At 44.0% G+C, this 13,746-nt stretch overlaps 1 non-coding gene across 1 annotated transcript; it reads left to right on the top strand.

The window, feature by feature from the left end:
• The first annotated feature begins 7,327 nt into the window (after nt 1–7,327).
• LOC125158864 (U6 spliceosomal RNA) lies at nt 7,328–7,434 on the top strand. The gene has a single exon (XR_007149556.1). It is a non-coding gene; the product is annotated as a U6 spliceosomal RNA (small nuclear RNA).
• Nucleotides 7,435–13,746: the final 6,312 nt, after the last annotated feature.

Below are 13,746 nucleotides of genomic sequence, written 5' to 3'. Positions count from 1 at the left end.
GTCCTATCTATGTCCCTGGGCCAAACCCTAACACTAGCTAAGAGTCTCTCCCGATAAGGACCAAATTCCTAAGTCTGATATGACCACACACATGTGGGCACAGAAGCGGTGCAGTGTTACTTTCCATGGAAAATGGAACATCACCAGGTAATTTCCAAAGTCCAGAGGGAGGTGCACAGGGGGTTGCTGAGGCCCAACTGAAGAGTGGCCCACACCTGAGGCTGGCCCTGGCAACCAAAGACTAAGTTGAACGACACCCTCCCATGCACCCTCCACTCTGCCCTTCAGGGAGACCACTGCACAGCTAGGGGTTCAGCATCTGGGAATTCCTGGAACCCAACCCTAAACATAACCAGGATCCTCGTTGTCCTCCTCAACCTCAACCTCACCCCAACACTAATGCTAACCCTACACCTGAACCGCACCCGCTCATGGGCCCTCATTCAGCCCCCCATGGACACAACGGGACTGGTGTAGCTTCAGCCATGCTTATGGCCCTGGACCAAACCCTAACTCTAAGTAAGGCTCTCTCCCAATGTGGATCCAGTTCCTAACTCTGAGAAAACCATGCACATAGGCCCCAAACCCCTGCAGTATTATTCAGGATGGTATTGGAACATTATGTCATTTCTACTGCTGGGATGGAGCTGCAAAAGGAGGTTGCTGAAGCCCAACTGTAGAGTGGCACACATGGGAGGCTGGCCCTGGCACACAAAGCATAAGTGTGAACTGAAGACTACCATGCAGCTTCCACACAGCTGTCCGTACAGAGCACTGCTCTGCTTGCGTTTCAGAATCTGGGGCCTCCTTGGCCCTATCCCTAACCTTAACCGTGACCCTCACCATACTCTTCAACGTAACCTCACCCCAATTCTAAAAATAACCCTACAGATGACTAGCATTCATGCATGGGCCCCCATTTCCGCCCTGAAGGGCAAACATGGGATTAATGTCACCTCGGCCCTATCAATGTTCCTGGCATGAACCCTCAACCTAGTTATGGCTCACTGCCGATGGTGATCCAATTCCGAAATCTGAGACACCACACACGTGGGGTTCAGAAGAGGAGCCGGATTCCTCGGCATGGAACGTGGAAAATGACCAGATAATTTCCAAAGCCCAGAAGGAGCTGCACAAGGGGGTTGCTGAGGCCCAACCAAAGAGTGGCCCACAGCTGAGGCAGGCCCTAGGTCCCAAGACTAAGACTTATTGGCACACTAACATGCGTCCTCAACTCAGTCCTCCAGGGACACCACTGCACTGCCTGGGGTTCAAAATCTGGGGCCTTCTTAGACCTACTCCTACCCCTAATCGTGACCCTCACTGTACTCCTCAACGTAAACCTTACCTCAACTCTAATACTAAACCTACACCTGACCCTCACCCACTCACGGGCCATCATTTATCCTTCCATGAAAGTAACGTGACTGGTGAGATTCCGCCCTGCTTTTGGCCCTGGAAAGAACCCTAAGTCTAACTAAGGCTCTCTCGCAATGATGACCCATTTCTTAACTCTGAAGATACCATACACATGGGGTCCAGAAGAGGAGATGAACTACTGGGCATGGAATGTGGAATATCACCATGTAATATGAAATGTCCAAATGGAGTTGCAGAAGGGGTTTGCTGGCAGCAAAGCAAAGAGTGGCCCACAAAGGAGGCTCGCCCTGGCACTCAAAGACAAAGCATGAGAGATACCCTCATATGTGCCCTCCTGAGCCCTTGGGGGAGACCATGCACTACTGGTGCTTCAATGCCTGGAGCCACCTGGGATATAAGCTCAACCCTAATAGTGACCAGAAACATACACATCAACCTCAACCTCAAACCACCTCTAACGTTTACCCTACACCTGGCCTGCACCGTGCATGGGTCCTCATTCAGCCCTACATGGAGATAACGGAACTGGTGTCCCTTCGGTCATGCGTATATCCCTGGATCGAACCCCCACCCTAGCTATGTCTCTTTCCAATGGGGATCCACTTCCTACCTGTGCGAGTACCACGCACATAGGGCACAAACACCTCCAGTACTCTTCATGTTGGAATTGGGACATAATGATGTCATTTCCACTGCTGGGATGGAGGTGCACAAGGAGGTTGCTAAGGCCAACTAAAGAGTTGCATACAAGGGAGTTTGGCCCTGGCACAAAAAGTCTGAACTGAAGGCTCCCATGCAGCCTCCACTGAGAGCTCCATGGAGACCACTACACTGTTAGGGGTTCAGCATCTGGGGGCTCCTTGGACCTACCCCTAACCCTACCTGTGACCCGCATCATAGTCCTCAACCTAAACCTCACCCCAAATCTAATGCTAACTCTACACCTAACCCTCACACGCACATGGGCCCTCATTCAGCCCATCATGGAAATAAAGGGACTGGTGTAGCTTCAGCCCTGCTTTTGGCCCTAGAATGAACCCTTAGTCTAACTAAGGCTCTCTCCCAATGAAGACCCATTTCTTAAGTCTGACGATACCACACATATGGGTTCCAGAAGATGAGCAAGATTACTCAGCATGGAACGTGGAATACCACCCATGTAATATCCAAAACCCAGATGCAGTTGCAGAAGGGGGTTTCTGAGGCTCAACCAAGGAGTGGCCCACAAAGGAGGCTCACCCTGGCACACAAAGACTAAGCATGACTGACACCCTCCCATGTGCCCTCCGCTGAGCCCTCCAGGGAGACCACTGTACTTCTGTGCATCAGCAACTGGAGCCATCTGGGAAGTAATCCCAACCCTAATAGTGACCAGAAACATACACATCAACTTCAACCTCACTCCGGCTCTAATGCTAACCCTACACCTGACCCGCACCAATTCATGGGCCCTCATTCAGCCCTCCATGGAGACAACAGGACTGGTGTCGTTTCAGCCCTTCTTATATCTCTGGACCAAACCCTCATCCTATCTATGGCTCCCTCCCAATGGGGATCCGGTTCCTATCTCTGAGAACACCACCCACATAGGGCCCGATCCCTACAGTATTGTTCAGATTTGAATCAGAACATCATCATGTCAATTCCATTGCCAGCATGGAGTTGCACAAGAAGGTTGCTGAGGCCCAACTGAAGAGTGGCACACACGGGAGGCTGGTCCTGGCATGAAAAAAAAAACTAAGTCTGAACTGAAGACTCCCATGCTGCCTCCACTCAGCCCTCAGTGGAGAGAACTTCACTGCTAGGGGTTCACCGCCTGGAACCTCCTGGGTCCTACCCCTAACACTAACCGTGACCCTAAACATGCCCCTCAACTTAAACTTCATACCAACTCTAACCATAACCCTACAACCATAAACCTACACAACACAGGGCCTTGTACATAGTGAGTACTCAGCATACACATGTTGAATCAATGAATGCATGCTCTGAAGCCAGACCTCTCAGATAACCATTCCACCTCCACCTCTTAAGGGCTTTGTGATTGGGCATGTTATTTAATCTCTTTATGTTTCTTTGCTATTAAAAAAAAAGGTACCAGAATCCTTAATGAATTAGGGTGTTGTGAGGGGGAAGTGAGCTTGCACATAGTAAGGGTTCATTCAGTAGGAGATTGGCAGCAGCCGCATTCACAAGCATCATTTTCTGTCACACAGAGTTAGGGCCACAATACCCTCTGGTGACCACACAGTGTAAATGCACATGCACATGCACTTCGCCCTCCCTCCACCCTAGGTGGGAGGCAGGGGAGATATGGCCTGGAAAATGTTTTTCCTGCACCTGCCTTCCAGGAGCCCAGACATAGCCATGATGCCCTCTGTGTCCTCGTCTCTACCTCCCTTTGAATCGGGTTCAGCTGCTCACCACAGCTGATTCAGCTACTGCCAGATATTCCATCAGGGCATTCTCCACCTCACTGGCCCGATTCAGCACCTAAAGGATCAATGACTCCTTCTCGGTTTCTGAGCAGCTGGCAGGGCTGGGTGACCGAGGCCATCTAGTGTCATATTTTGGAGTGTCACATCTTACTTTGGTATGTAGGATAACTATGTCGGGGAGCCTAGATACCTGCGACCTGCCTCTGTCTTGGGACCCATATATGAAGAATGGACACTCCATGTAATAAATATGACAGTCACGGGGCACCTGGGTGGCTGAGTGGGTGAAGCATCCGACTTCAGATCTGGTCATGATCTAGCAGGTTGTGAGTTTGAGCCCCGCATTGCGTTCTGTGTTGACGGCTCAGAGCCTGGAGCCTGCTTTAAATTCTGTGTCTCCCTGTCTTTCTGCCTCTTCTCCTCTCACACTCTATCTGTTCCCTCTCAAAAATAAATAAGCATTATAAAAAAAGATATACGATAGTCACATGCTCCCCAAAGTTTCTTACCTCACTGCCTCTGGTCAGGGAAGAGGACACATGTTTAGTCCTCCTGAGCTCTGGGGCTTTGTCTGAAACCTTCAGGGAAGTTCTGCATCCTATTCCTCATTATATGAGCATGTTTTAGGAAAAAGAAGAAAAGACTCTCTATTATCTAAATATACATGGAAGTGGGGTGCTGTAGGATAATGTAAACTTTTTCCTAGAAAAATCACTTTATTTTACAAACATGTCCCATTCCTCCTTCTGCCTTCTCTCCAAGACTGCCGAATATCCATTCAACAAATGTTAAGTACCTGCTATGTGTCAGACATGATTCATGGTCTTGGGGATACCATAGAGAACAAACAGACAGGGTCCCTGGTGTCAGTAAGTTACACCCTCAAATTGATAAGAAGGTTACCACAGATTAAGCTGTTACAGTATGCAAGCATGGTGTAGATTCATTTCCACAAATCATGACTCTTACACTTCATAAAGGATTAGAAAGTACACAGTTAATTTCCCAGTTTCTCTAAGGTAACACAGACTCAAATGGTGAAATAATGTGTCCCATGTCGCCAGATAGTGTTTGGGCTCAGAGTGGAGTTATCACCTGTTTCCTTCTTATGTTTAGGCTGCATGCTTTTGGGCACATGGACTGTAATTGTAACAAAGTCAATAAGATTTTCTGATCTGAAGGTGAAGACTGCCTCGTACATGTTCTATTGCTATTGTATTACTACCTCAGCTTATGAGTTTTCAGGTTAATGAAAATGCCTGACTCTAGGGGTGCCTGGTGGCTCAGTCCATTAAACGTCCGACACTTGATTTCGGCTCAGGTCATGATCTTAACGTTCATAGGATCAAGCCCCACATAAAGCACTATGCGGAGTGTGGAGCCTGCTAGGGATTCTCTCTCTCTTCCTCTCTCTGTGCCCCTCCCTCTCCATGCACTCTCAAAATAAACCAATAAACTTAAAAAAAAATATGCCTCACTCCAACGTGTAGGTAGGTAACACACAGGTATGAACAAAGTCAACATTTCTTTTACTTTGAAGGATTTTGTAAAATAACGTGGAGATACTCTGAACTTGAGATCCAAGACCTAGTTTTCCCGTGTGCTAAGGAACAACTGACGGAACACGCAAAGGTTCCCCTCATCCTTGTCTGTATCCAAGCTTCTGATTCATTCAGTCATTCATTCATTAATTCCATGAACACTAACAGAAAGCCTATTCTCTTCTAAGCAAAGTACATCGTGGTGAACCAGAACACGTGGCTCAGCCTCATGGGAATCAGATACAGCAGAGGAAAAAAATTAGCCTAATAACCGTGTAGTAAGAAAATAGCCACAAACGAAAATAAGTGCTATTAAGGGAAGGACCAGATAAGGCCACGAAGATACATTTAGAAGGAAATTACCAATTTTAGGAGAAAAATGATACCTTCCCCTAAAAAGTCCTTCTTGCCCTGACATCTGAAGGATAAATGGGACTTTACAAGGTGAGATGGGGTGCCTGGAAGGGGGGCAGCTCACACCAGAGGAACTCTCAGAAGGGTCATGTCATGCACACACTACTGAGTGTCAGGGGTTGGATGTCAGGGGTCACTGAGAGGTGGGCTTGGTCTAGACCTTCCAGGCCATTTAGAGCCAAGATGATAACTGTCAACCAACATCCACTACCCCTTCTCTGTCACAGTAAGACAACACTCTGAGTGGAGGATGAATAATCTGAAGCTCCAGAGAAGCTGAACAACTTGTAATGATCACAGAATCACTCCAGGTTGGATATTTTAATTGACATATTGACATACCATGGGATAATTCATTGAGCACTTTTATGTAGATATTTTGTACTTCAGTTAGTTCTTTTTAGAAAACGAGAGAAAAAAGTATTTCCTCACCGTGAAATTTATCATGGTGGATTTTAGTATATGCATAAGGTTCTATAACCATCACTGCTAGATGCACTTGCTTTTAAGTACTCTTCATTCTTATCAAAATTGTTTTCAAAATACTATTTGAGTTTATAAAATACACAATTTAATTTGCACACATATTGTGACACAGCTCAACGAAATTTTTACATGTGCATTCATCTGTGGAACCACCTACCACATCAAGATGCTTAGGACACCTCCAGCCACCTAGTTGGCTCCCCGGGCCGTCTCCCACTTGGTATGTCCTCCCAGAATGACCACTAACCATTTCTTAAAGCCCCTTATAGTAGAGAACAAGAAGGCAGGGACTTAGAAGGGTCAGGTGTTGATCCCACCTGTGATGCGGCAAAGAAGGGCTGATGAGATCTTCCCTTGCTCCCTCAAACAGGCTTCCTCCTGAGAAGTGAGTAGAAAAGTCCTGAGAGGCCTTGTCCATCTCAGAAGGGATGAAAGCAGGAACTATCATGGCCCTGGTGGTGTGGGCATTAGAAAATTTCACCTTAGCCCTTAAACAGTCAGTTGCTTCAGACTGAACCATGGGGAAGGGATCATCCGGATCCTCATTAGGATCCATGGGTAGGATGATGCTGAGGGAACCAGCACTGGCCACTACACAATGATATATCCTATGGAACCTGTTGCATATACCACTGATCACTGTGATGGCTTTGTCATGCATCAGCACAGCACCACACACATTTCCTAAACCCACATGTAACCTCCACACAAATGCAATGACCAAGTAATGCTTCTCCCAGGATCCAACTAAACCTTGTACAATTGAAAACACACTAAATTCTTTCCCTAGAAAGTTTTGTCCTTGGGTAATGTTCTCATGTATTCCTCTCTAATTCATTCAAGTGGCCATTCCTCACCCTCTTTGCACCATTCTTGATGCTGGCCTCAGCTGCCAATGGTCTATGAGGTGTAAGAATTCAGGATGCTAAGAGGACTGATGCTGGAAAGTATTGAAATCATTCATAAAGTGACAAAGGGGGTGTCATAGAGTTGGATCAGAAACATCTGAAGGAGAGAAAATGAACAGGAGAAATGATGTGACGAGTCCTTTAAGAAAAAAGAAAATGAGTGCTCGCTTCGGCAGCACATATACTAAAATTGGAACGATACAGAGAAGATTAGCATGGCCCCTGTGCAAGGATGACATGCAAACTCATGAAGCGTTCCGTATTTTTGTACATGAAAAGATGCTCAACGTCGCTCCTCATCAGGAAAATACAAATCAAAACCACACTCAGATATCACCTCACACCAGTCAGATTGGCCAAAATGAACAAATCAGGAGACTATAGATGCTGGCGAGGATGTGGAGAAACGGGAACCCTCTTGCACTGTTGGTAGGAATGCAAACTGGTACAGCCACTCTGGAAAACAGTGTGGAGGTTCCTCAAAAAATTAAAAATAGACCTACCCTATGACCCAGCAATAGCACTGCTAGGAATTTACCCAAGGGATACAGGAGTACTGATGCATAGGGGCTCTTGTACCCCAATGTTTATAGCAGCACTCTCAACAATAGCCAAATTATGGAAAGAGCCTAAATGTCCATCAACTGATGAATGGATAAAGAAATTGTGGTTTATATACACAATGGGGTACTACGTGGCAATGAGAAAGAACGAAATATGGCCCTTTGTAGCAACGTGGATGGAACTGGAGAGTGTGATGCTAAGTGAAATAAGCCATACAGAGAAAGACAGATACCATATGTTTTCACTCTTATGTGAATCCTGAGAAACTTAACAGAAACCCATGGGGGAGGGTAAGGAAAAAAAAAAAAGAGGTTAGAGTGGGAGAGAGCCAAAGCATAAGAGACTCTTAAAAACTGAGAACAAACTGAGGGTTGATGGGGGGGTGGGAGGGAGGGGAGGGTGGGTGATGGGTATTGAGGAGGGCACCTTTTGGGATGAGCACTGGGTGTTGTATGGAAACCAATTTGACAATAAATTTCATATATTGGAAAAAAAAGAAAAAAGAAAAGGAGCAGATTCCATAACCTGAGAACATTTCTGAAGCCTCCAAATATTGTTCATTAAACAAGAACCATTTTGGGGTACTTGAATGGCTCAGTTGGTTGAGCATCTGATTTCATTTTGGCTCACGTCATGATCCCAGGGTCATGGGGTGGAGACCTGCGTTGGGCTCCACACTGAGCATGGAACTTGCTTGGGATTCTCTCTCTCCCTCTTTGCTCCTCCCCCTGTTCATGCACGCTGTCTTTCCAAAGAAAAATTTTAAAAAGAACCATTTTCATTACAGTATTGTACAATTAGGAATGGATTTCAAAACACTAAAGTACGGATGACACATAATTTTTGTCAGAAAATTTGCATCCAAACTCTCCTGCATCAACACTTGACTCAGTATGTCTTTATGCCAGGAATGAGCACATAGTTGCACCTATAGCTTCAACGTTATTACACAAAGTAAGCTAAAACACACAAGATGTTTTCAGGGCAAATTCTCAAACAGTTTTGCTTTCTTTTCTCAACCCTAGTATTAAGTTTTAGAATCCAGTGCTTCAAATAAGGAATTAAGGAGAAAAACCAAATAAGAAGTGAATCTTATCAAAGAACAAAAAGAGAATCCACAGACTGGTAGAAAATACTTGTAAAGCACACACCTGTAAAGGACTGTTTTCTAAAATATGCCAAGTACTCTTCAAACTCAACAGTAAGAAAACAAAAAACCTGAAAGAAAAATGGGGCTATGACTTTAACAGATGCTTCAACAAAAAGATATACACATAAAATAAGAATATGAAAATGTGCTCTACCTCATATGTCACAAGGTAGATGCAAATTAAAACAACCGTGAGATACCACTACACCTGTTAGAATGGCCAGAATCTAGGGCACTGATGACACCAAAAGCTGTTGTGGATGTGGAGCCACAGAAACTCATACATTCCAGGAGGGAATGCAAAATGGTGGTATCGCCACTTTGGTGAGAGTTGGGTGGTTCCTACAAAACACTTACCCTACGATACAGTAATTGTGCTCCTCAGTTACTTATCCAAAAAGTTGAAAACTTTTACCCACACAAAACCCTGAACATGCATGATAAGAGCGGTTTTAATAATATCCAGCAAGGGAAGTAACCAAGGTGTCTGTCAGTAGGCAAACGGATAAGAAAACCATGGTACATCCATGGGGCACCTGGGTGGCTCAGTCGGTGAGGTGTCTGACTTCAGCTCAGGTCATGATTTTGTGGTCTGTGGGTTCGAGCCCCAAGTCGGGTTCTGTGCTGACAGTTCAGAGACTGGAGCCTGCTTCAGATTCTGTGTCTCCCTGTCTCTCTGACCCTCTCCCTCTCACACTCTATCTCTTTGTCTATCTCTCTCTTTCTCTCTGAAAAATAAACATTAAAAAAAATAAGAAAAAAAGAAAGAAAACCAAGGTACATCCAGACAATGGAATATTATTCAGGGCTATAAAGAAATAAGGTATCAAGTTGTGAAAAATCATGTAGGAAAACCTAAACAGATGTTATTAGGTGGAAGAAGCCAATCTGAAAAGGCTTCATACACTATGATTCCAACTATATGACATTCTAGAAAAGGAATGATGATGGAGATAGTAAAAAGATCAGTGACACTCAAGGCTTAGGGCAGAGGGAGGTGGAGGGATGAATAGGTGCAGCACAGAGGACATTTAGGGCAGTGAAACTAGTGGGTATGACAGTATAATGGCGGATACATGTCATCAAAACTTGTCCAATCCAACAGAATGTACAATCCAAGAGTGAACCCAAATGAAGACTATGGTATGTCATGCATAGTTTCCTAGTGTCAAAGACATACCCTGTGTGGAATTCCACCCAGGAGTTGGGGTAGTTGGGCGGGAGCGGGGGCGCGGATGGTGTGGATTTTTGGTAATGGACCTTCTCTAGCTGCTTCGTTGGTTCCCAAGGACTCTCCTTTGGTCTACCTTTCAACCCACTGGAACCAATTAGGATTGCAAGGTTTACAAAAGGACTGATATTCTGTAACACTGCTAGACCTCATTATTCCTTAGGACATGAGGGAAAATGGCCAGTTAATGGGATATTAAGCTTCAGTATAACCTTTCCGTTAGATCTCTTCTGCAGGAAACAGGGCACATGGACTGAGGTACCCTATGTCCAAGCCTGAGTGGCCCTAAATCAGGACCCCGATCTAAGGGCCTCTTGCAGAATGTGTATGGCCACTAACCAGGCTGATAAATTACCTTCTGATATATTGGATGATTGTCTCAACCAGCCTCCTCTGAATAAACCCAGCTTGCTGGAGGAAACATAGGCCATCCCTAACAAAGGGGATGCTTACATTCTTTGTTCCTCCTTACAGACCCAGGTTCCTCTAGCTGTAAGTGGGAGTGTCTCCTTCATTCATTTCCCAGGTTAATGGCTATGATAATTGGAGCCAATTGTCTCTGGTGAGTCTACCTTGGGACAGGGAGTTTAAGGAATATTCTCAAGCAGCTGCCAAAACCCCTTTTGTTTCAGGGAAATTCCCTGACTTCTCTGGCCAGATATTGACTGCCGATTTCCCCTTGTTGGCGGGGAAAAACATCTACATCTGGTCATCTGTCTGAGCTAACAGGCTTTAGGACCAGAAAAGCTCTTTCTCTGCCTTCTGGGCTTTGACTTGCCTCCAGCCTTCCTGGCAGCAGGAGGATGGTCTCCCATCCCAGCCTTCCCCTCCCCCTCTTCCTGTTACTGCACCACCTTGGGTACTGCCTGCCTAACTGGTTCCTATACCATCCTGGGTGCCTCTGGCACCATTGGCTCCTCTTGTTCCCTTCACTGTTAAAGAGCAAAGAGCACCCCCTTGGACTTTAAATGCTCACTTTAGATTCCCCCACCAATGTTCCAGGTACAAATTGACAATGGGGAACAAATTGGTTGACTTTTAAGTGGACATGGGTGGAATATACTCAATATTTAAACTAATTTAAGTTTGTTGGTTTAATTAAGATAGACATGTCTTTGGAGTTGTCAGCATGAAATGGGAAACTTTACCAACATTTGCTAAACGTCAAATAAGCTCCTGTTATCTCTGTGGCCATTTGTTAACAAAGGATGACTTGAAATGATGGTTAATGTCGTCTGTCTCAAAGTTTTCATGAGTAATTGTTAAGATAGCTATCAAGAGCTTTGGTAACCTGAAACTTTGTAGTTTTGCTAAGTTAAATGATAAATTGGGTTGAATTCATTGGTATCTAAGTATTTTCCAAATGAGATAAAATACGAAAGCAATGTTTACTGAAGGTACTTTTGTGCTTCCAGCTTCTTATTGCACAGAACCTGAGGATACTTGGGTTTGTTGGTAAATATGCTTTGTGCTTTATTGAAAGATTCTACCATGGAAAAACCTCTGTTTTAAAATTTCAGATCTAGAAAAATTATGATGTAACAGTTCACAAATGGTCTCTACTTAGTTTTCACTGGAGACTAAGTTTTCAAAGAGTTAATACTCTTCTGCTAAATGTAATTAAGTTTGATGGAAATAAGGAAAGCAACTCTGATATTTTTTTTAAAAAAAGGGTTGTAAAAGTTTTATGAAGGGAAATCTTTGGAAAGGAATTTTATGTGCTGTTGGGAAAAGGTGGAAATAAATGGATTGTAACAAGTACACTGGTATAAGATTGAAATTCTGCTTTTCTCTCTGTTAAAAAAGACAAAGGTTTCTTGGATTGTTGGTCAGCTCTTAATGAAAAAAAAATGTAAACAAAGTTGTTGTTCTTTTCTTCTCTTTTGTCTCCCTAGATAACCAAAGTTTCCATGTTTTGTGTTTATCAGGTCTTTGGTTACTTAAAAAAGATTAGAACCTCAATATGTAAGAAGCTAAGTTTTACTCACTGCTATATAACCCTACATATCTGCCTTTAAAATCTTTTTTTTTTTTATTTTTTTTCAACGTTTATTTATTTTTGGGACAGAGAGAGACAGAGCATGAACGGGGGAGGGGCAGAGAGAGAGGGAGACACAGAATCGGAAACAGGCTCCAGGCTCTGAGCCATCAGCCCAGAGCCCGACGCGGGGCTCGAACTCACGGACCACGAGATCGTGACCTGGCTGAAGTCGGACGCTTAACCGACTGCGCCACCCAGGCGCCCCTGCCTTTAAAGTCTTATTGCCACTTTGGTTAAATAAATAATTAAGTTTTAAGTTTTATATTGAACCGTAATCCTATTTAGACATGTACTTTAAAACTTTCTGAGGGTCGGGGTGCCTGAGTTGTTCAGCTGGTTAAGCATCCACCTTCACCTCAGTTCATGATCTCACGGTTTGTGAGTTTGAGGCCCGCATCAGGCTCTGTGCTGAAAGCTCAGAGCCTGGAGCCTGCTTTGGATTCTGTCTCCTTCACTCCCTTCCCCTCCCCCACTTGTGTTCTCTCTCTCTCTCTCAAAAATAAATAAATGTAAAACTCTATGAGGGTTTTAACAAACTTCCTCAAGATGTGAATTGTAAATCAAGTCCTTTTGACTAATTAGGCTTTTTTATTTAGTATGTTAAATTACTTGGAAAGAACTCTCAAACAAATAATGATAAACCTTGGATTGTGTTGCTTGGGTAATTGCTGTAAGTGTTCAAATATATATATGAAATTCCAGAAGTTTTAATATGTGTTGATAATAAGGTCATCACTTGATATTCTGATTATTGAATTGTTCTGTGTCACAGAAATAACTGAATTTTCTTGTCAAGGGCATTACAGTTATTTGTCATTTGCAAAATAAGTTTCATCTCCAAGGAGACTCATAAAAAGAACTTTAAAAAAAACAAATGCAGCTTTTTGTTATCTTAAAATCATAAAAGTGAAATGGGCAAGAATGTCTAGAACTAAAAGGCTACATTCAAACTGAACAAAAGATTAGCACCATGACACTAAATGAACTGAAAACAAATATGATTTTTATGACTTATGTTTGAAACATTATTTGTTCTCTAATGTTTGCTCTTCCAGATTAGGAAGAGCTCAATCAGGCTCCAGGCTGAGCATGGAGTCTCCTTAGGGTTCTCTCTATCCCCCTCTCTCCCCTCTCCCTCTGCCTCTGCTCACTTCCCACAACTTGTGCTCACTCTTTTTAGAATAAAACAAAAAAAATCCCAATGAAGCTCTGTCTGCCCACGGATCCTGTCCCTGTGCTATAAAATAATCACATTTTTGCAACAAAGACATCTCAAGAATTCTTTCTTAGCCGTTCACTCGCTCAAACCCAAACCTTCAAAAAATTTTTCACATTTCATCAAAAACATGTATGAAATTGTGAAAATTAGTAATGGGAAACCTGACAAAATGGACACAGGATGTTTTGGTAGGGGCAGATCTCCCACCCTACTATGGCAAATTAATTGTAGACACAACAGGAAGAGAAGGCCTTGACATTACAAAGACTGGACCTTGCTTGTGGATACTCATCTACTACTCCAGCCACCGCGAAGAAACTCTTTCCTCACCACCACCATCTCTGCAAATGCTCAGACAATGAGAAGCCACCACA

This window comes from Prionailurus viverrinus, unplaced genomic scaffold (assembly GCF_022837055.1).
Source record: "Prionailurus viverrinus isolate Anna unplaced genomic scaffold, UM_Priviv_1.0 scaffold_38, whole genome shotgun sequence".
In the NCBI taxonomy this organism is placed as follows: domain Eukaryota; kingdom Metazoa; phylum Chordata; class Mammalia; order Carnivora; family Felidae; genus Prionailurus; species Prionailurus viverrinus.
This window is presented reverse-complemented; position numbering and strand designations above follow the sequence as displayed.